Below are 24110 nucleotides of genomic sequence, written 5' to 3'. Positions count from 1 at the left end.
GGAGATTGCAGGCAGTGGTCAGTTAAGCTGGGGTGCTGAGAATGAGAAGGAGCTGGCCAAAGGCAAGAATAATATTCCTGACAGTGAGGGCAAGAACCTGAAAAAGGAAAGAATTGTAATGTTGTGGGGACTACAGGGAAGCCAGGGAGGCAGAGATCTGATGTGGAACATTTAAAAAAAAAATTATTGGGTCCAGTATTGTGGAACAGTGGGCTAAGCTACCACTTGCAACCCCAGCATTCCTTATTATAACATCTGTTGCGGTTCCAGTTGCTCAGCTTCTGATCCAGCTTCCTCCTACTGTGCCTGGAAAAGCCGTGGAAGGTTACCCTGCCACCTAGGAGAAAGACTGAGATGGAGTTCCCTGTCCCTGGCTTCAGCCTGGCCCAGCCTTGACCCAAGTGGCCATTTGGATAGTGAGCAAGCAGATGGAAGACACCCTCCCCCTCTCTGTACCTCTACTTGTCAATTTTTTAAAAGCATTCTTCATTCTTTTTTTATAACTGGAAAGGCAGAGTGACACAGAAAGAGGCGGAGGGTGTGGGGGCAGAGGGCGGACTTCTTCCTTCTGCTGTTTCATTTCTCAAATGACCACAAAAGCCACTTTGGCCACTTTGGTGAGGTATTTGCCAGGTAGGAATGATGAGGGGTGAGGAATAGCCGGGTATACAGGAAGCCCTTCAGAGCTGATGTGAAAAGGGGTTAGCGCCTGGTACTGAGATGGGGAGCAGGGCTTCCATTCTGAGCTAAACTTTGGAAACACAGCCTGAGAGACACACAAGGGGAGAGCGAGGGACAGCCAAGTGTTCAGCAGCAGTCGAGTTGTCAGCCCGGAGGGATGCCTGAAGCCTGAGGAGGGGATGGATGAGGCCCATGGGCCAAGCGGAGAAAACAGGAGGAGGACCATCACTCCACTCAAGCTAGAAACGTCTCTTGGTTTCCACTTCTCTCTCCTCCCTTCAGGGTCAGAGTGTCAAGCCTATCAGGTCTAAATCCAACAGATTTTTTTAGATCAACTCTCTCTCTCTCCAGCCCTAGGGCCCGGGCCCTTTCTGCCTTCATTAGTAGGTCCTTGGAGACTTCCATGGGTTCATCCCATTCTTCCACTGTGGGATCTGCCCCTCCCTGCAGATTGTAGAAAACCTGAAAACAGAGAGGGTGGCAGCAGGCCACTTCAGAGAATCAATCAGTGACAGCTCCAGGTGGGACTGGGCCACTCAGACTTGAGCTGTAGAGGCTCCAGGGACACAGAAAACCAGCTGCCCAGGTCAGACCCATGGTAACCAGGGAAGGACAGGCCGATGATGCTGGGAGTATGTCATCCTGCACCCTCCCCTGGCAAGTGGCTTTATTAGCCCATTTCACTGGTGCCAATCCCTGCAATAAAGGTACCACCCAATATCTGGCGTGCCAAGGTACATTCTCAAAGACAGATATGATAGCAACGCTAGCAAAAATAACAAGAGTGAACATTTACTGAGTTCTTACATCCTTCCAAGAACTGTAGCAAGTGCATTACATATACTCCTTAATTTACCACAGCAACCCCATGGGATAGGCATCCCAGCTGAGCACACTGAACACAAGGGCAGCCAACAGCATGGGCTTCGGGGTGGGAGAGATGTGTGGCTGGGTTCTAGAACCCTCTGAGCTTCATCTGCAAACTGGGGCTAAATGAGGCGATTCTGTTACATTTCAGCTTATGCCTAGCCCGAAGAAAGTGTTTCATATCAACTGCAGTAATTATTGCTATTATTCTGATGAAAATCAAAGTCACCTTTGTCTTTTCTCTATTAAATTAAAAGAAAACCCTCCAATGACTTCCCATTCCCCAAAGATAAGACCCTGTCATCAGCACACCCAGGCGGTCCCCTCCTCCCACCATGCTGTGTGGCTGCCGTGTCCTGAGGGAGCCACACGTTGTTACTCATCTGTGCACTTGCTCCTGTTGTCTGCTATGCCTCGCATGTCCTCCTCGCCTTTCGCCACCAGGGGCCAAGAGGAAGGCGTCACAGAGAGATCCCGGAGCCAACAGCCCCTGGCTACAGGTATTAGAGCCGGCGAATCCATCAGACCTGGCACAGCCACAGACACCTGCTGAACGCTGACTCCAGGAAAAGCAGTGCTCGTTCCAGGGAAGCAGTCCCAGGGAAGGTTGGCAGAGGCTCAGGTCAAGATTCCAACAAGAAGCAGGCATCTTAGGCCTGCCTTCTCACCGTGAGTCAGTAGCATCGCTTCCACGTGCCGTGAATGGGTCTCAGCCCTGCCTCTCCACCTCCGAAACTCCACAACAAGCCTCAGGCAAGACTTTGGTTAAAGGATCAGCACTACATTGTGCTTGGGTTAGAGAAGGGCTGGCTCCCAGCCCTGCTTCTCCTTCAGGTCCCCTGATCCTCACCCTAGGCCCATGGCCAGCCACCCGGCAGAACAGGTGTTAACATTGCTTGGAATGGCTGCTTAGTAACAGGAATCTCCGGAAAACCATGAGTCTTTTTGCCTGAAATAAAAATTCATATCATAGCTGGATGATACTTCATGACCCGTGACCGACAATTAGCAAAACAGTCTCAAAAAGCCTGCCCACAGGGCCAGCATTGTGAATGAGGCCATCAGTTGCAACATCAGCATCCCATCTTGAAGCGCTGGTTCAAGTGTTAGCTGCTGTGCTTCCAACCCAAGTCCCTGCTAGGGCTCCTCGGAAATTGATGGTAGATGGCCTCCCCGTGCCTGGACTTCTGCCACCATGTGGGAGAATTGGACAGACCTTCTAGCTCGTGGCTTCAGTCTGGCTCAGCCCTGGCTATTGTCAACTATCGGGAGTGAGCCAGCAAATGAGAGATCTGTCTCAGTGCTTCTCCCACCTCTCAAATAGTCAATCTTAAGTATTTGCCTCTTAAAGAGTCCGTCTTGTATAAAGCCTGCTCGGAAGCTCACAAAGCCCACCCCAAAGGGAGTCGTGGCACCACCAGCAGGTAGCATTCAGTGAGTGCTTCCCACATACAGAGCATGCTACGCATATCATCTTGTGTTATCCTTGGAGCAACACTCTGTATGCATCACTTCATCATCCACATTTTCAGCAAAGAGAAACGGGCTAAGGAAGTAGAGCCAGTTTGCTACCAGTCAGCCTTGCAACAACATAACCCCCCAGAAAAGTCACGCGAATAGGAAGCAGAGAGGGAACTGCTATGCCCAACTCAAAGCTGGCATAACCAAGCCCTCTGGCATCAACTACCTTCCCAGTGCACAGCCTAGGACCTCACCAGGGCTCCCCCCAGGTCCCACCCTTCACCACTATGACCAGGTACAATTTCTAGCATCTTAGCCCCATTAATGCAGGATCTCTGCATGAGATCAGAAGCCATTTCCTAGTTAAACCATAGCCCCAGTAAGGGGGAAGCCATCTCACTCCGGAGCCTGCAGGCCTACTCGCTGTGCTATACAACCTATTCCAATGCACTGTTTGCAGAGAGGAGGGAAACGCAGGACCTGTAGAATTCCTACAGATTCTGACCAGCTGCTGTTGTCTGCAGGGTGGTGAGGGTAGGAAGGAACGGTGGACATCCTGTGACCACCTCATTCGTGTCCTCGCAGAGGACACCAAATTTCATCCCAGTCTCCCTGTAAGTCTCACCATGACTTGGGGCTGACAGATCGATGCCAGCAGGTGTCTCCACCAACCCCTATCCCCTGCATCTGAACTCTTCCTGGTCTCACAGAACAGGGCAGCTGACATAGAAAAAAGGTATCTGGGGCCTGTAGCTCAACTGGTTAATCCTCTGCCTATAAGCACTGGCATCTGTATGGGCACCGGTTCATGTCCCGGCAGCTCCACTTCCCATCCAGCTCCCTGCTTGTGGCCTGGGAAAGCAGTCGAGGACGGCCCAAAGTCTTGGGACCCTGCACCCATGTGGGAGACCTGGGAGAGGCTCCTGGCTCCTGGCTCTGGCCATTGTGGCCATTTGAGGAGTGAACCAGCAGACAGAAGATCTGTCTCTCGTCTCTGTAAAACTGCTTTTCCAAGAAAAATAAGTAAATTTTAACAAGGGGAGGACAGGGAGCTCAGTCATCATGTGAGAATAATGGGAAAACCTTATGTTCATCAGATACCCAAAGCAAAGTTAGATGTACCAGGAGCAACCCATCACCAGGCCTCTCCTTGTCAAGCCCATCTAGCGCCATGCCCATCCCCACACCTGTGGTCCAGTTCCTGAGGAGCAGATGGAATGACCTTGACATGTGGGAAGGTATCTGTGTCTCCCGTCCCGCAGAAGAAATCACCCGATACTGGAGAGCGTTTCAGAGGCACTTTTATTACAACCTTCAGTTCCTTCTTTTTGGGCAGAAGCCCCTGACTTATATATCCATCCTATCCGTTAAATCCGTTACCCAGAAGCCTTCAGTTAAGTCAGTTAATTCCGTTATTTCCGTTACACAGAGAACCTCCTCACCCCTTCCCCAAGGCCCCTGGCTATCTCTCAATCCTCCAATCAGCTTACATGCCTGAGGCAAGCAGTAAAGGGCCAATCACAGGGCACTTCCTGAAACCTGTCTCCAAGAGGAAGTAGGGTCCAGGAGCCATCTTAGGGCAGGGCATTGTCAGTGCTCCCAACAGGAAAGAATGCCTGAAGTGTCTTAAACCTGCCTGCACCTTACCCCACAATGGAGCCAGGTCTTTCATCAATCAGTGCTTTAGAGTTGGCTATTAGTCCTCTGACCCAACTAGTCATTGGCTTCTCAGATGAGCAGGATGGCCCCAGGGTAATTCCTGCCATGGCAGTCCCATTTCCAGGAAGCCACTGTAGTCAGCAGCACTTGGACTGGGGAAGTTCAGTGAGCAGTAACATCAATGAGAATCATCCTTTATCAGCAGTAACATCAATGAGAATCATCCTTAATCAGCCGTATTGGTGCCTACACTGCATCAGGCACAAACAGCTCAGAGGTGAGGAAGCTGGAGCTTAGAAACACCTCCCAGGGGTCCAGAGCAATGGCTCGACTGGCTAATCCTCCACCTTGCAAGCACCAGGATCCCAAGCACCAGTTCGTGTCCCAGCTGCCGCACTTCACATCCCACTCCCTGCACCCTCATGGGAGTCATGGAAGAAGCTCCTGGTTCCTGACTTTGGATCAGGTCTGGCCATTACGACCATCTGGGGAGTGAAGCAGCCCATGGAAGATCTTTCTCTCTGTCTCTCTTTCTCTCCTTAAATTTGATGGGACTTTCCAATACAAAAATAAATAAATCTTAAAAAAAAAAAAATAAGCAACAACTCCCCCCACACCAGAAGACCAGCAAAGCCAGGACTGAAACTCAAAAGATTTGAACTGGGCCTTCTGAGGTCATTATGTCTACCGAATGTCATTTGTAAAAGCTTAGACGGCATTCAATGTGCTTCAGCTCACCCAGAGAAGTAGGGACTTGGGAAGACTTGAAGCCAGAAGTGAAGTTTCAACTCCATGTCTGGATTTAGTGGTCTCTGTTCTGGGAATACAACTCAGTAACAAGACTATGTCGGAACACACTCCAACACCTGCTCAGTCAGATATCGTCAGGGAAGGGATGAGCATTGAGCACGGCAGCTTAAGTCACGATCTGGAGCACCTACAGCCCATATCAAGGTTTGAGTTCTAGTCGCTGCACTTCCTATCTAGCCTCCCATTTCTGCACACCCTGGGAGGCAGCAGATGTACCCTGTCACCCTCATGGGAGACTCAGAGAGTCTGGTCAACCTTCACCATTGTGGGAATGAAGCAGAAGATAGGCTCTCTCTCCCTCCCGCTCATATATATTTATATATACACATATACACATGTGTCTACATCCCTGCATCTCAAATAAATGTTTTTAAGATTATTTTTTAAATAATTTATATGACAACCTAAAATTTATCAATGAAAAGTTAAAGGTGAAAGAATGAAAAGGCTTGGACCCGGCGGCGTGGCCTAGCGGCTAAAGTCCTCGCCTTGAACGCACCGGGATCCTTGCCTTGAACGCATATGGGCGCCGGTTCCGATCCCGGCAGCTCCACTTCCCATCCAGCTCCCTGCTTGTGGCCTGGGAAAGCAGTTGAGGACGGCCCAATGCATTGGGACCCTGCACCCGCGTGGGAGACCCGGAAGAGGTTCCAGGTTCCCGGCTTCAGATCGGCGCGCACCGGCCCGTTGCAGCTCACTTGGGGAGTGAAACATCGGACGGAAGATCTTCCTTTCTGTCTCTCCTCCTCTCTGTATATCTGGCTGTAATAAAATGAATAAATCTTAAAAAAAAAAAAAAAAAGAATAAAAAGGCTTCCCAAGGAGGGCTGGACCTTTCTGAACATCATTCCAGAAGCATCCTCAGGACCCCTTCCTATCTCACCCAGATCAGAGTGAGAAGAGGGGAAGGAGAGACTGTGTCTTCCAGGGTTCAGAGGGGCGCCTCTGTCGGGATCCTGGGAAGAGCCACAAGGCAGTCTCAGGAGGCCCTTTGATGGGCAAACAGAAGGCGAGGAGAAGACGAAGGAGGGGAAGAAGGGAGCCAGGGAAGGCTGCGGCTGATCCCCCCAACGAGCTCCTCATGGGACACAGTCAGTGACATGAGCGCCTGCCCCTTGCTTCCTCTGGCCTTTTCCTGAACGCTGCACAAATTCAAAGACACACACCCTCCATGCCTGCATCTGCTCAAGGCTCAGTTTGCAGTTTTTGTTTGTTTCTTAAGATTTATGTATTTATTTGAAAGGCAGAGTTTACACAGAAAGAGACAGAAAGAGATCTTTGATCTATGGTTTACTCCTCCAAATGACCACAAGAGCTGAAGCTGGGCCAATCCAAAGTCAGGAACCAGGAGCTTCTTCGGGGTCTCCCACATGGGTGGCAGGGGCCAAGAACTTAGCCCATCAGCGCCCATATGGGATGTCAGGATTCACAGGAGGCAGTTTTAACTGCTGAGCCGCAACACCAGCCCCTCAACTCGCATTTCTTCAGAGGATGCATCACTGGATTCTCACAGGTCAAAACCACCAGGGGACACTGATTCAATTTATTCCTATTACAAATGTTCTCTGGGAGCAGATGCAACTGCTCGTTTGACTGATGCTCTGCCTGCAAGCGCACACAGCATCCCATAGGGGTGCCGGTTCATGTTCTGGCTGCTCCACCTCCCATCCAGCTCCCTGCTTGTGGCCTGGAAAAGTAGGAGACCCAGAAGAGGCTTCTGGCTCCTGGCTTCAAATCAGCTTACCAGCTATTGTGGTCATTTGGGGAGTGAACCAGTGGATGAAAGAAATTGTTCTCTCTCTCTCTCTCTCTCTCTCTTTCTTCCTCTCTAACTCTGAATTTCAAATAAAATAAATCCTTTTTCTTAAATGTGTCTTCTGAGAAAGGCTGGCATTGTGGCTGAACAAATTAAGTGACGTCAACAACCACTGTGAGTGCTTGGGCCCATGTTACCCATTTAGGGGACAGGGATGAAGCTCCCAGCTTCTGCCTGACCCTGCCCCAGTCCTTGCAGCTATCTGGGGAGAGAACCAGCAGATGGAAGATACCCCTGTCCTCTGCCTTTCAAGTGAATGAATACTTTAAAATACATGTAAAAAGACAGACAGACAGATGAAAGCCCTGCCTGCTGAGAAAAGCGAGTTACAAGAACCTGAAAGGGCCTGGGTGGTGGCGGCCAATTGCTGGTCCCAGGTGTCTCCTCAAACCTCACATTGGATTTAGCACTGCAACATCACTCATAGGATCGTCAACACCTGCTCTTCCCTCTGACTGACCTCCAAACTCAGAACCAACCAATGCCAAGCAGGTGTAAGAACGAGGCCACTTCCTCAGCCCCACGCTGAAATGTGAGGCAGACTCATGGAACACGGAGTGGGCCAGACGTTTCTCACACAAGAGACCTTGGCACACACCAGAGTGGACACTCTCCCTCGCTGTGGGTCCCCAGCCAGAACCTTCCAAGTCACCCCTTACAATGAACAAAGCCAAGCTTTGTAAGCCCTGAAATGCTCTGTAGGGTAAGAGGAGGGGAAATAAGTTGGCTGGCACTTGCGTTACAGCTCTCCGTTCATTCCACCACATACCGGGATCCTTAGTTCCCTTCTGGCTTCTCTGGCCAGTGTCACAAGCCCCTTGAGGGCAGGAGCTGGCTCTGCTCCCCCAGTGCCCCAGGTGCAGGTTCTCTGCAGGTGTGTGCCAGTCTCACCCAGAGGTCTGGTCCGTGGAAATTCCCAGCCTCTGCTCCAGATCCACTGAATGGAATCCCCTAGAGAGGGCCCTGGAAATCTGCATTGATCAAGTGCCCCCAGCTGGTTCTGAAGTCCACACCATGCTGGCCCTTTTATCTAACTGCAGCACCTCCAGTTAAGGAAGGCGGTCAAGCGCTGATAGGGAGTTACGAAGATCACCTGCCCTGGTTTGCACTCAAAGGGAAGGGATGTGTTTCCTAGCACACAGACTTCCAGTGCTAGAACCCAGGGTTGTTCAAGGCCCTGCCTTATAGCGCAGCGGGTTAAGCTACCACCTACAGTGCCAGCATCCCATGCAGGCTCAAGTCCTGGCTGCCCTACTTCTCACCCAACATCCTACTGGTGTACCTGGAAAGCAGCAGAGGATGGTCCAAGTGCTTGGGCCCCTGCCAACCCACATGGAAAACCCAGATGAAGGTCTAGATGCCTGGCTTCTGCTGCAGCTGTTATAAGCTGTTAGGGGAGTGAACCAGCAGGTGAAAGATCTCCTCATTTCTGTGTATCTTCCCCTCTCTCGGTAAATCTGCTTTTCAGAGACACATAAATGTTTAAAACACACTCCTGGCGAGCTCAAAGCACTCTGTGTTAATTGCCCCCACCTGCCGCCTCTCAAAATTCCCCATACACAGGCAGGGAGCAGGAGTTCCCAAGCTCACAAATGAGAGATCATCTTGGAACCATTGGAGTTAAAATGGGAAAGCACCACAAATGCATTCATAGTTCCTGTGGGTGTGTCCGGTACGCTGGGATTTCACAACACTTCAGATGAAAAACTAGTGTCAGCTCACAGGGAACTGACTCAGGACGCTGGAAATGGCTCCGGCTTCCCCAGCAAGTCACCACCCTGCACCCAAAGCAGCAAATATCTTCCCTGAGCTGACACGCTTCTGGGATCAGAGTGGTCCCCCATGGGGATGAGGGGAGCTGTGGGGCTCAGGGAATGACCTGCCGACTGCAGGATGAAGATCAGATGTTCCTGGCTCCCCATTTCTCAAATGTGCTTCCTAGAAGGGGCCAGTGGCCAACAGGGTCACATGGACAGAGAGACTAAGGTCACTCCTGACCTCGGGACTTCCACACAAGTCCTGCCACCGGACACAGTCTCGCCAAGAGCAGGAAAGGAGACCAGAGAAGGCATGATGTAGGCACCAGCCACGACAGGGGTCCTGGTGGCCTAACCCTCCAGCTGTTACACGATGGAGACCAATCGTCTTTCCCAAGGGTACAACTGAGAAATTCCAGGGCAGTCCAAAACAGCTATGGACGTGGGCCCTGCCCACACAGCTGCCCCCATCTGAAGATGTGCTGCATCTCAGATGGGAGACCTCGGGGACAGTGTGCTGTACACAGGTGCCGCCCATAGCATCCCGAGGGACCGAGGGACTGGCTGTGGCTGGCAGCCTGGGGCAGGTGCGTGCCAGGTTGGCTTGGAGAGTGGGTGACTTTCTCTCTAACTTGCTGTGAGTTGCAGGAAACAAGTGATAAGAATGTATTATTTTGTGAAATCTTTAAACACTGACCAAAGGGGGAAAAATATCTTGCCTTTATAAATGCAGCAGGTGAAGCTATGCATTTCTTTTCCTTTTTTTAAAGATTGATTTATTTTTATGGAAAGGCAGATTTACAGAAAGAAGGAAAGACAGAGAGAATGATCTTCCATCCACTGGTTCACTCCCCAAGTGGCTGAAGTTCACTCCGCAGTGGCTGAAGCAGAGCTTATCCGAAGTCAGGCACTTCTTCTGGGTCTCCCATGCAGGTGCAAGGTTCCAAGGTTTTGGAATATCCTCGAGTGCCTTCTCAGGCCACAAGCAGGGAGCTGGATGGGGAGTGGAGCAGCTGGGACATGAACCGATGCCCATGTGGGATGCTGTGTGCATGCAAGTTGAGTACTTTATTCACTAGGCTACCGTGCCAGGCCCTGAAGCCCTGAATTTCTGAAAGCAGGAAGCTAAGATACTAAGGCTGGTGGAAACTTAGGGAAGGAAGGCCCGTGCCAAACCAAGGAAAGAAGGGTCTGTCACTGTGGCCATCTCGGAAGGGAACCAGTGGACAAAAGCTCTCTCTGTGTCTCTCGCTTTCTCTGTAATTCTACCTTTCAAATAAGCAAAATAAATATTTTTTTTAAATCAAGGCAAAAAATACACAGGACCCTTGGGGGTGTGAGGTGGTCCAGGGAGGTGACTGCGGCGTGGCAGAGCAGGACCCAAGAGTTGTCTGGCTAAGTAACAGCCAAAAGGAAATTTGAACTGAACCTGGGGGGGTCCTACAACACTTCCTCTTACACTTCATGATAAGACAATAGCAACATTTAAGGGCTTTAGAACTAATTCCTAAAAAGTCTTTTTGAGTCCTCCATCTTGGAGAATTCAAAAATACTACCTCCAACTTAGAGCCCATGAGCAGATGGAAACAATCTTCCAGGAACCAATGTCTCTGTGGTTGGTCCAGGAAAACACTGGCTGTGTGGAATCCTTGGGGAATAAGTGAGTCACTTTATGGGGTGGGGCCACCCGGGTAGCTGAAGGTGAACACTTTTCATGCTGGGCCTTCACACTTCTAAATAGAAACCTGTCTCAAACACCTCTGGCCCCTGCATTCTAAAATAGACCACGGAGACATGATTCCAGCAAGCCCATTCCAGGGCGCCACCCTGGAGCTGGCCGACACCAGGAACCGCTCCACCGTCAGGTCAGAATTTGGCAGAAAATGTCCCCTCTCTTCCCACAGTCCCCAGCCCCGCCACACCCGCCCCCCAGCCCCAAGCCTGCCTCCCTTCGTCCCTGCTGGTGTGCCTCATTCTTGTTTGGATCTTTTCTCCACCAGCCCAACCCTCCCTTTTACCAAAAGCTATTCGGAGCTCAGCTGCCCCGCCCCATGGATCAGCAGTTTTCTGCTCCTATTTATTAAAGTTAAAGGACCAGGAACTCCAGAAGACAGTCCAAGAACCGAACTGCAAATGCCACAAATAAGCATAGCCACAAGCCACTATCACTGACCCAAAGACACATGTATTTGCATATTCATGAAGTCCTGCCTCCCTGAGAAGCAGTAGCCAGCACTGGCCCATGGATGGCAGGTTAGTCCTCTGAATCCAGGCCCACTAACTCCACGTAAACATGCTTGGCTACTTCATAAACTACCTGCTCTGATTCAGTATCTGTTCTCAAAAACCTGCCAAGGGAATAGGCAGACTACAGAACAGCTGGTGACCTGGTAGCAAAGGGCCTGGACGGCACCAGTAGGTCTACACTGTCCCTGCTGACAGCTGCACAAGGTAAGGGTGGAAGCCTTGTAAATTCACTCCCTACAGAGAAGGTTTCTGTTCCATTTGCATCTCACAGTCTACAAGACCAAGAACGTGTTTCTCATAACATATACATTCAAGCCTTGGTCCAGGACAATGGACCAAGTCTCATGTTCCAACAAATTAATTGTAACAGGATGTCAGCCTTTGGCTCTTTGCAGAGTACACACCCCATAATCACGCTGGCCGGCATCACTTTAAACTCATGACCGGAGATCTCAGGCCACCCCCATTATTGCCCAAGAAACACTGCTACGCATCTGCCAAAGTCCCTTTCCCGCTCCTAAATGCCCCACCTTCTCTGTCCTCCAGCCACCAGCTCACCTCCCTCAGTCTATCTCACCCTCTATCGCCCAGAAAACAGATCCTGCACTTGAGAGATCTCTCATCTTTCCTCCACCCAGCCTTCAAACTCCCCACATCCTACTGTGTCTTATACCAAAAGCCCATGGCCTTGACAGGCAGACCAACTGTCCTGGTTTGCCTGGAACTGCAGGGGACATTCGGATGTCAACTTTTTTTCACTTAATTTGAAAGGCAGAGGGACAGATATTTTCCATCTACTGGTTTACTCTCTGAATACATGTAACAGCCAGGGTTAGGCCAGGCTGACACTAGTGTCTTACAGCTCAGTCCAGCCATCCTGTGGGGGCAGGGGAATGCACCTGCTTGGAAGATACAGCAACTGCCAAGCTGCTCCAAACTGCATCCCACCATGGACCAGTAGCCATCTGTGCACACTCAGGTGCAGTCTCTTATTGCACTCTTGTCAATCCCAGCGCCTCCTGAGCTGCTTCTCCCACAGTAGCTGATTTGCTGTTGCCTCCCTTGCCTCTCATTCCTCCTTCTCCCATGTTGGAGGGCTGTATCTACCATCTTCCCATGAGTGGCCGATGTCATGAGAGGGATGGTACCTCCCACCAAGGCCGGTGAATGTGTCCTTCCATGGCAACAAGGTCTTTTCAGATATGATGCGTTTATGATGAAGTGGATTAGAATGAGCCCTGGTCCCTAAGCAAAGAATGATATCCTTGCAAGAAAGACACAGGCATGAGACAGAAGCTGGAGCTGTGCAACCAGCCAAGCTAGGAAGAGGCAAGGAAGGAGTCCTTCCCAGAAGCTCCAGAGGGAACCTGGCACTGCCAACACCTTCCAGAACTGCGAGACAATAAATCCCTGGGTTCGGGATCACATGCTGGCAGCCATAGGAACTCACACAGCCCCAAGTTTCTCGCTCCTGCCTGCACCACCTGCTGAAGCAATGTGGCCATCCAGCCGCGTTCTTCATGGTCGGCTTGGCTGCACACTAAGGATCAAACTTAACAAGTCTAAAACCAGACTTCCGATTTTTCTTTTCAAGGCCATCAGCCAGTTGTTCCAGCCGAACTCTTGGGCGTCACCATTGATATCTCTCACCTCTACTCCCAACGTCCCAGGCCTGCCAGTCTCCATCAGCTCTCAATTCACCTTCCTTTTCTGCCAGCATCATTATGTCTCACCTCGCTAGAACATTCCAAGCGGGCAAGGACTTCATCTTCCTCCTCACGTTCTCTCGGGCTTGGGACATGATGTGCCTTCAAGAAATGTTTGTTTCACACCCCTGGAGGCAGCAGGTCATGCCTTCAGTACTTGGGCCCCTGCCACCCACATGGGAGAACCGCATGGCGCTCCAGGCTTCGAGTCTCAGCCTATCCCACCCTCAGCTATTGCAGAAGTTTCAGAAGGGGATTACTGGATAAAAGATAATTTTCTGACCTTTCAAATAAAGTAATAACTAAATTTTGGGGGGAAAACTTATGTGATCCATGAAGTAAAATCTCATTAATTTCTTTTTTTTAAGATTTATTTATTTTTGGGCCCTGCACGGTAGCTTAGTGGCTAAAGTCCTCACCTTGCACATGCCAGGATCCTATATGGGCGCTAGTTCTAATCCCGGTGGCCCCATTTCCCATTCAGATCCCTGCTTGTGGCCCAGTAAAGCAGTCAAGGACAGTCCAAAGCCTTGGGCCCCTGCACCTGTGTGGAAGACCCAGAAGAGGCTCCAGGCTCCTGGCTTCAGATCAGCTCAGCTGCAGCCATTGTGGCCACTTGGGGAGTGAATTGGTGGACGGAAGATCTTCTTCTGCTTCTCCTCCTCTTCTGTATATCCGACTTTCCAATAAAAATAAAATGAATCAATACCACAAGGCTTTGGGCCATCCTGACTGCTTTTCCAGGCCACAAGCAGGGAGCTGGGTGGGAAGCGGGGCCTCTGGGACATGAACTGGCATCCACATGGGATCCTGGTGCGTGCAAGGGGAGGACTTTAGCCACGAGGCTACAGCACTGGGCCTATCTCATTAATTTCAAATATGTCCCCAGTTGAGACTCCATGCTCATCTAAACACAGGCTACCAGGCAAATTAACAGCATAAATCAGATAAGGAAGCATTTTAACTATGTAGGGTAATAACTGTTTGCACACAACATGCCTATTAATTATGAATCATTTGGGTAATTGTGATGCACCCCAAGTATGTCTCTTAAATGATCTGTTGCACTTGGTGGTTATGCAAAGCCCAGATCACTCCTTGCACCCTATTGTAATACATTTAAAGAAGAACCTTGAAAATAGTATAACCATATTTCAAAGAAAATACACGGGGGGGGGGGGCATTGCGGCACAGCAAATTAAGCTGCTGCCTGGGCTGCCTGCAGCCTACATGAGAGTGCTGATTCGATCCAATCCAGCTTCCTGCTAACACACCTAGGAAGGCAACAAATGGTGGCACAAATACTTGTGTTCCTACCACCCACGTGGGCTCCTGGCTCGGCCTGGCCCAGCCCTGACTGTTGCAGGCATTTGGGTTGGGAATCAGTAGATAAAGATCTCTCTCTCTCTCTCTCTCTCTCTCTTTCTCTGCCTTGCAATTAAAGTCTTCAAAGAAATAAAAGAAACTATAAATTCTACTATTCAGATGTTAGAGCTTCCTAAATCCTAGATGTTGCTGTGTTCACCACAGCCCGCCCAGCATTCCAAAACCACAGCTCGGAACAGTCAAGTCCTTCCACACTGAGGAAGTCCCATTAGAAGCTATGATGGGTGTGGGGACGCTCTCAGACATGTACCAACATTTCCCACTAAAACTGGCCGCAGCAGAGGTGGCCATTTGGTGCAGTAGTTAATTCAGGCCCATCCCATATCAGAGGGTCTGGTTTAAGGCCAGCTCTGCTCCCAGTGCCAGTGTCCTGCTAATGCAAACTTTGGGAAGCAGCAGCTGATGGCTCAAGGAATCGGGTCTCTGTCACCTGAGTGTAAGACTCGTGTCTAGTGTGTGGGTTCTCGCTTCAGCCTGGGTCAGGCTTCGTAGGCCCGTACGGAATGAACTGTAGGGAGGTCTTTCTGTGTGTGTCTGGTAAGAAAGAAAGAAAGAAAGAAAGAAAGAAAGAAAGAAAGAAAGAAAGAAAGAAAGAAAGAAAGAAAGAAAGAAAGAAAGAAAGAAAGAAAGAAAGAAAGAAAGAAAGAAAGAAAGAAAGAAAGAAAGAAAGAGAGAGAAAGAAAGAGAGAGAAAGAAAGAAAGAGAGAAAGTCTTGCTGCAATACTCTTTTTCATCAGACTCTCAGTGGCCCAGAACTTGCCTTTTTCCCTCCATCACGCTGCTGCATATGGCTCGGTCCTTTGAAGTGCTACTCAGCCCACAACGCACACCCTGAGGCCTTGCCTAGGATCAGAGGCAGGGCAGGTGCCCTGGGCTCAGGCCTGAGTGAACACTACACATGGGAGATAAGAGTATTCGTCGCATTAGTGATGTGGGCTTTAATGCACACAGCCAGACCACATGGAGAGCTGTGGTCAAGGGATGCGGAAAGCATGTGTGTACAGGTAAAGAAACATCTAGTCCCACCAAGGGAAACATGCCAGGCATACAGAAGGTGCCAAGACAGGGAAGCAAAAAGCTCAGCTCACCCGCGGATGAGTGCTGCATCATACGCTAAACATCGCAGGGGAAATCAACACCGGGTCTCCAGACTAACTCCTGTTAACTAAGGCTCTGAAAACTACAGAAGCTGAGAAGTTTAAAACACATCATCCATGAAGGCATTTGGCTTAGTGGCAAAGAGGCTGGCAGGGAAACTTGCATCCCCCACAGAGTTTCTGGGTTCAATTCCTCTTCCAGCTCCTCACCCCAGCTTCCCACCAATGCAGACCCTGGGATGCTGCAGGGATAACTCAGTCTTTGTGTCCCTGCCACCCAAGTGGAAAGTGCTCTTCCTGGCTTCCAGCTGACCAAGTCCCAGCCGTTGAGAGCATTTGGAGAGCAATGCATACGAGCACTTTATAAATAGGGCGAGCACCATGGCTCAAAGGACTAATCCTCCACCTGAAAGTGCCAGCACCCCATATGAGTTCTAGTTGGTGTCCTGGCTGCACTACTTCTAATCCCGCTCTCTCCTAATGGCCTGGGAAAGCATCAGAGGATGGCCCAAAGCCTTGGGTCCCTGCACCCACATGGGAAACCAGGAGGAAGCTCATGGCACAGGGTCCCAAGGCCTTGGGACATCCTCAACTACTTTCCCAGGCCACAAGCAGGGAGCTGGTTGGGAAGTGGAGCAGCCGGGATACAAACCGGCACCCATATGGGATCCTGGCATGCAAGGCGAGGACTTTAGCCTTGGGCTACCTCCCTTTCTCTGGGCCCTCTCTCTTTCTCAGACTTAAAGATACACACATCATGCAGATGCTATGTCACACAGCCACGGAAGGAGGCCTGTGTGATAGCGAAAGAGTCGGACAGGTGTCAGCCTAGATGGGGACGACCCATCACAGTTATGTCAGGTCACTACCACCCACAAAACTCCATCTCTCACTTTCAGGAAAACAAACAAAAAAATTCATAAGTAGCCAAATTGCTAACAAGAATCCCCTGCTTCTGCAGCTAGTGAATGTCAATACAGCAAGTGGCCACTACGGGCTGCAGCAACGTCGGGCCAACCCTACGGATGGCCTCAGACCCCTGCAGTCAAGCCCTGCGAGTGAAGAACTTCTCATTTGGTTTACGACCATACAGGAGAAGGACTCGGGGAGGAGCTTTGGTTGGGCAAGAGCCCCAACCTCCTGCAGCTGCCAGCGAGAGGACAGAGGTGTTAGCAGCATGTCTGCCCTCTACCCATTGGATGCCAGGAAAAACCTCCAGGAGCTATCAAAACCACAGCCTGGCATTGCCAAATACCCCACAAGACAAACCACCCCTGGAAGAAAATCCCTGCCTCGGAAGACAAAGGACAGAGGGGAAGTCCAGCGTGAACTGGACACCGGGAAGCACCGGAGGGGAGCGCGTGTCACAGGGAGGCTGTGTCAGAAGGTGAGGCTCCTGCAAGTCTGTTCTGTGGGAATGAAGAAACATTTGTGAAATCTACATGTACTTACTGCTGTCCCCACAAGGAAATAATGAAGGACATCACAAAACTCACAAGCAGCCTGCAGGGTGGGCATTTGGCTCAGGAGTTAAGTCATCAGTCGGGACACCTGCATGCATAACAGAATGCCTAGCGCAAGTCCCGGCTTCTCCGCTTCTGACCTGGCTTCCTGCTCACACCCTGGGGCTGCAGCCAGCGACACCTCGAGTACCGTGTCCTGTTGCCCACGCGGGAGGCTCAGGAGTTCTGAGGCCCTGGCTCAATGAAGAAATAAGTAAAATAGAAATAAAACTTCTATAAAGCAGCTTACATCTAACTCTTCCATTGTAAGTATTTATTTTAAATTTATGTTTAAATATTTTTTGGTTTTTTTTTGAAAGATTTAGTTATTTTATTACAAAGTCAGATATACAGAGAGGAGGAAAGACAGAGAGGAAGATCTTCCGTCCGATGATTCACTTCCCAAGTGAGCCGCAACGAGCCAGTGCGCGCCGATCCAAAGCCGGGAACCAGGAGCCTCTTCCAGGTCTCCCACATGGGTGCAGGCTCCCAATGCATTGGGCCGTCCTCGACTGCTTTCCCATGCCACAAGCAGGGAGCTGGATGGGAAGTGGAGCTGCCGGGATTAGAACCAGCACCCACATGGGATCCTGGGGCTTTCAAGGCGAGGACTTACGCCGCTAGGCCACGCCGCCGGGCCCTAAATATTTATTTATTTGAGATGGACAAAGAGAGAGCTCACATCCTCTGGTTCGCTCCCCCAGATACCTGCAGCAGCCAGGGCAGGGCCAGGTGAAGCAAACACATCTTTTTATTTATCTATGACCCATCACCTGCTGCCTTCCACACTGCACATGAGCAGGGAGTAGGGACGGGACCTGAGTCAGAGCGGGGACACAGGTGTCCCAGGTGCCAACTTAACCATGACACCACCACCCTTACATCTAACTTTTTTAATAAAGAGAAAATTTACATTTTCTGCTAGAAGAGGTAGCATCATCTTATATTAAAAGTGTGAATAAGTATGCGTGGACCTCTCTAGCCAGTGTTGGGGCCATTTAGCCAATAACTAAATGGATGCTGCTGGCTTTTGCCTCTGCCGGCCGTGATAGAGTTCAAATCTGAAATCCAGCCCTCCACAGACACATGTGCACACTGCAAACACACATGCATGCACGCACAGGTGCCTCACCCACAGCCCTCCCCACCCTTCTGCTCCTCTAAATGTCATACCCCTACCTCACTCCTGCTCTCCCCTACCCTACCCTGTAACCCACTGCTCTCTGACTCCCTGAGCTGACCAGTCAATGCAGCTATCCTCCAGTGCCATCCCACTCTGAGCTCTTGGGCCTCAGCCAGCACTCCCACCTCTTCCTAGCAAAGAACACTTGCTAGAACCTCGCTGACCCCAGCCCAGGCCCCTTGGCCCACCACCACCCTAATCCCTCCCTGACTCATCCCAGCCCTGGCCATCCTTATCAACTCAACTCTCCAACTAGGACAGCCCTTGCCGTCACTCCCTCCTTCCTCTAGCCTCATTTCTCAGATTGGTCCAGACCCCCACGTGAGGAGGCCAGGAGTCCTTGTTTGAAATATGACAGAGACATAAGCCAAACCAAAGGGGTAAGATGTTGTATGAGTCCACTCATTTGAGGTACATACAGTAGTCAGACTCAAGCAGACAGAACATAAAATGCAGGTGCCAGCGGCCGCAGGCCAGGAGCTGAAGACCAGAGGGAGTGGGAAGTTGGTGTTTGACAAAATTTGGAAAAGCTTCTAGGACAGAGTGGAGGTCATACAACAGTGTGGGCACACCGAATACATAAAACTGTCCATTGCAAAGTGGCTAAACCAGTAGATTCTGCTACTATCATTTTAAAAACATTATTTTTTTAATGAGAGATATGTTAATTAGCTTGATTTAGTCATTTTATATCATATGCATATATAAAATCATCACATTGTACTTCATAAATGTATATCAGTGTGATTTACTAATCAAAAAGACTATTAATAATGCAGAGAAGAGGGGTGGGAAGAAGGAAGGAAGAATGGATACTATGACAAATCAGAATCGTGGGACTAAGATTCAGGAACCCAGATGTCACCACGCCCTGCCCCATGATTCACACAACCAGAGGGTAAGAGCTGCTCATCAGGGCCCGGTGAGATGGCCTAGTGTCTAAATCCTAGCTTACAATCAGCAGGATCCCGTATGGGCGCCTGTTCTAATCCCGGCAGCTCCACTTCCCATCCAGCTCCCTGCTTGTGGCCTGGGAAAGCAGTCAAGGATGGCCCAACACCTTGGGACTCTGCACCCACATGGGAGACCTGGAAGAAGCTCCTGGCTTCAGATCAGCTCAGCTCCAGCTGTTGCAGCCACTTGGGGAGTGAAGCAGCCAATGGAAGATCTTTCTGTCTCTCTTTCTCTCTGTAAATCTATCTTTCCAATAAAAATAAATAAATCTTCAAAAAATAAATAAATAAACAGAGCCTTGTTGCCATTTGTTACCTGTGCAACCTCAGCCAAGTTATCCACCTGCCAAGCCTCCACTTCCTTGTCAGCACACACAGTCCCTCCCTCCCAGGGCTCTCTTGAGGGTTACAGGAAGCACACAGCACGTGCTCCACCTGCAAACACCCACCAAGCACCTGTGGGTACATGGCCCCATGCTGGATCCTAGGGAAACAAGGAGAGGAGAAGTGTCCTAATATGAGGTGCTCACAGACAGCAGGGGTCTCCCTTTCCCACTCTCTGAAACACAGACCACCCAATGGCAGGTAAAGCATCCCCAGCCCGAAGAAGGAGAGGAACCCAGGAGAAGTAGCTGTGAGGGGCCAGTTGCACAGACACTGACTGAGGGCCTGGGTCAAGGTTCTGCTGAGATAACTGCGCCCAAACCGCAGGACCACTGGCTCAAGAAGGGACAGGGCACCCAAGGCCACTGAGAGAACTAAGTGAAGCCTGGGCAGGTGGTGTTAGTCAGGGCCCTCCGGATCCCAGAGGCTCTTAGACATAAGAGCAGGTGTTCGGCCTGGAGGTCAGGATGCTGCTTACATTGGTCACCACCCAGGGCCTGGCACTGAAGCCTGGTGGCTAAAGCCCTCGCCTTGCATGTGCCAGGATCCCATACAGCGCCAGTTCGTGTTCCAGATGCTCCACTTCCAATCCAGCTCCCTGCTTGTGGCGTGAGAAAGCAGTCAAGATGGCCCAAGGCCTTGGGACTCTGTACTCTTGTGCTAAACCCAGAAGAGGTTCCTGGCTCCAGGCTTCGGATCAGCTCAGCTGTGGTCATTGCGGTCACTTGGGAAGTGAGTCAGCAGACAGAGGATATTTCTGTCTCTTCTTCTTCTGTATATCTGGCTTTCCAATAAAAATTAATAAATCTTTTTTTTAAATGCCCATTGTCTGCAGCATAGTGCCTGGAGTTAATTCTGGACTCCAGTTTCCCACCAATGCAGAGCCCAGGAGGCAGCGGTGATGGCCCAGGTGATTGGTTCCTGTCTGCCACACCAGAGTCCCCAGCACCCTGAGTCTGTCCCAGCCCCAGCAGCTGTGTTTTAGAAGTAAACCAGTGGATGGGAGCTCATCCATCCATCCATCTAACCACCCATTTATCTATCTCTGTCTCTCCACTAAAATTTTTTAAATAAGGTCCCAGGGCAGTAGCCTAGTGGCTTAAGTCCTCATCTTGAAAGCAACAGGATCCCATATGGGCTCCAGTTTGTGTCCCGGTCACTCTACTTCCCATCCAGCTCACTGCTGGTAGCCTGGAAAAGCAGTCGAGGACGACCCAAAGTTTTGGGACCCTGCACCCACGTGAGAGACCTGGAAGAGGCTCCTGGCTCCTGGATTTGGATCAGCTCAGCTCCAGCCATTGTGGCCACTTGGGGAGTAAATCAACAGATGGAAGATCTTCTTCTCTGTCTCTCCCCCTCTATGTCTATCTGACTTTCCAATATAAATAAATAAATAAATAATAATAATTTGTTGAGAGAGAGAGACAGGAATCAGTAGCCCGGACAAGACTGGCTTAGAATCTCTCCGTTGCCTCTGCCCCTGGGACCTTCTGTGCAGATACTGGGGTGCACATGCCGCATTGCCCTCTGCTGGGTCTCAGCATGGCCTCCCATCACGCCTGCAGCCTCAGCAGGCCTGGCTGTTCAGTGTGTGGCCTCTCTTCCCAGCCCCAGTTGGGCTAGGCAGAGGGTGGGACTCAACCCCAGGGCCTCTTCACACTCCTACCTGACCCCTCCACTCCTCAGCGCTCACCCAGGCCTCCCTCCCCCACAACCAAGGACAGCCCTACCTTCAAGGCCCCTAGGGAGCACGGACGGAAAAGTACCTCTCCTTTCCTCTTTCTCTCCTCTCTCACTTTTGCAAAGTTGGTCGTTCCCAGCAATGCCTAGAAAAGAGACAAGTAGGGGCTGCCACAGTGGATCAATTGACTAATCCTCCACCTGCAAGTGCTAGGATCCCAAATGGGCTCTGGTTCATATCCTGGCTGCTCCACTTCCCATACAGTTGGGATGGGAAAGCAGCGGAGGATGGTTCAAAGACTTGGGACCGTGCACCCATGTGAGGTACCCAAAGGATCGGTTCAGCTCCAGCCATTGCAGCCATTTGGGGAGTGAACCAGCAGATGGAAGATCTTTTTCTCTGACTCTCCTTCTCTCTATAAATTTGCCTTTCCAATAAAAATAAACAAATTGGGCCTGGCGCGGGGCCTAGTGGCTGAAGTCCTCTCCTTGAACATGCCGGGATCCCATATGGACACCAGTTCTAATCCCAGCTGCTTCACTTCCCATCCAGCTTCCTGCTTGAAGAGGCTCCTGGCTCCTCATTTCAGATCAGCTCTGCTCTGGCTGTAGTGGCCACTTGGGGAATAAATCAACAGATGGAAGATCTTCCTCTCTGCCTCTCCTCCTCTCTGTATATCTGACTTTCCAGTAAAAATAAATAAATTTTTTTTTAAAAAATAAACAAATATAAGAAAAGAAAAGAAGGAAAAAGAAAAGAGGCAAGTGTACGTTGTAGCAAAACAACCTTTTGAGGCCTCATGGCCCGCACGGGTCTCCCTCCCGTCAACCCAGTTAGATGTCAACCCATAGGCCTACTTGAGCATTTCCTGTAATAGCACAGCTGGACAAAGCTGTTAAGAGCTTCATTTTCTTCGAGAACATCTTTGCTCGGGTACTGAAGGGCTCTATAAAGTGGTGGAGGTGCTGGGAAGTTACCTAACCATTTCAGCCAAGCTGACATTTGTGTCTCAGGGCACTGGAAGGCAACCAGACCACTCCTGATCCTTTGATCAAGATTTGTTCCCTAAGAATCTGTCACCATGTAGAACAGAACCTGCGAGACACGCACCAGACCCCCACTCCTCCCACCCCCTTCTTCTAGTGTGCATGAAATGGGTAAGGCAGCAAATCAAATCCTTCTCTTTCCAGAACAGGCTCCAAGTGGGTGATCCAGTGCCGTGTGCAATGTTGTCCTTTGCCTGTTTTGCTGTGAAACTGCTTGAACGTAGTCCAAAGATGGCTTTGGGGTATAGTCCTATCTCAACTGGCTCTCTTGCTTCAGTAAATAGTCAAGGCAATTTGGGCTGCTTCCAGAGAGCTGGCACGTAGGTGAGAGGAAACAGCGCCAGGTGCTTCCTCTGGCACCACTGAACCAGCTTGGTAGGAGGGTATCCATACACCTCTTCCCAGATACCCACAGGAAAGCAGCAGGTAGGGCTTGGGAACTCGCCCTGCCCTGGCTGCCCGCCCAGCAGGTCAATCCTCTGTGCCTTGCCTGTGCCCATGGGAAAAGAGGCTGAACCCAGTGGCCAGCTACCCTGGTTAGTGAGAGTCCCAGCCTTCTGGGCCCTGCTTGTCTTGCCTCTGTTCCTTTCCAAATGCCCTTCATAGTGGATACTTTAAGGGGCAGGGGAAAATAAAACTCAGGGGTCAGGTTCAATGCCCGGTGATAACAGAGCTTGTTACAGGCTCACCACTTGAGGCTGATCATAGAGATCTGGGATTTGCATGGAAGGCCCTGACCTGCTCTCTGCAGGCCCTGACCTCTGTCCTCAAACACAGCCGTCCTTCCTGATCTCAGTGCTATGCAAGGAATTCTGCACACGGTATTTAAAAAAAAAAAAAAAGGTCCCCCTGGATTTGCTGCCTTCTGACCTGGCCAAGTTGGAATGCATGATGTGGAGGAATGCCTCTCACTAGGCAAGGACAGCCAACCAACAGTCAACAGACCTCAGCAAACATCGTCCTTGACCTTCCCTGGGAAACCACACACTCGCAACTGATAGAAGAAATGAGCCGCCGGCACAGTGGACCAGCTGATCCCCTTGAAAGGGAAGGAGGTCTCCTGTGCATCGTCCTAGGCCAGACCCTCGAGCCTCATCCCTAATCTCCTCATCTCCTTCCCTTAGACCTACCACTGAAGCTTCTCACCAACACAGAGCAGCAAGAGCGTGCTATCCTCCAATGTCCCCGCAAACAGCAATGGCTCATTCAGGAACCCAGGTTCATCGTCAAACCTGCAGTGCAGAATGAAGCTGGGAGAAGCTGCTGTTTCCTCCTGGTAGCACTGAACCCCCCGAGAGATCAAAGAGAAAATGGTTGGGACAAATCTGCGGGAACACAGAGACTAGCCTGGGTGCACAGCGTGCCCTCACACTCATCCTCTGGTTGCACTTGAACACCAAAGAAATGATGTTTTGGAAGACCTGCCCTTTATACCAAGAAGTGCTGCTTGGCAAGTGGCTCACTCCAAAGCAGGGACTTCAACCCCTGTCTTTTAGGGGATTTGCAACCCCGAAAGTGAGTGCCCAAGTTACCAGAGACCCCAGAGACCGCACAGAGTGACAACATCGAGCAGGGTAGGTTTGCCCAAACAACACCACAGACTTCTGAATCGATCAATCCAGGGCTCGAGACATGGCCAGAACCAGAGGTCACGCAACCTCCTCGGCCTCCACTTCTTCACCTTTAAATCCAGAGGACTTCCTGGAATGAGAACATCATCAGCAAACTACCAGCTGTGCAGATCAGCCCTGCGCCAGATGATCAACAGTGTCCCCCACCAGGAAGGGCAAGGCGGGATACGCAGGACTGCGTGAGACACAAGGGAACGGGCCAGTGCAGTGGACAGTGGCCTCCTGCATTGCTGGCGTTTCCTA

General features: G+C 50.6%; 1 protein-coding gene across 1 annotated transcript in view; it reads left to right on the top strand.

Moving 5' to 3' along the window:
* Positions 1 to 9345, top strand: part of LOC101523324 (mammaglobin-B-like) — a 233567-nt gene extending 224222 nt beyond the window's left edge. Inside the window, exon 4 of the mRNA XM_058662929.1 lies at positions 9334 to 9345. The gene's annotated coding sequence lies outside the window, so the exon portion shown is untranslated. The remainder of the gene's footprint in view (positions 1 to 9333) is intronic.
* Positions 9346 to 24110: the final 14765 nt, after the last annotated feature.

Source organism: Ochotona princeps, chromosome 4, assembly GCF_030435755.1.
Source record: "Ochotona princeps isolate mOchPri1 chromosome 4, mOchPri1.hap1, whole genome shotgun sequence".
Taxonomy (NCBI): domain Eukaryota; kingdom Metazoa; phylum Chordata; class Mammalia; order Lagomorpha; family Ochotonidae; genus Ochotona; species Ochotona princeps.
This window is presented reverse-complemented; position numbering and strand designations above follow the sequence as displayed.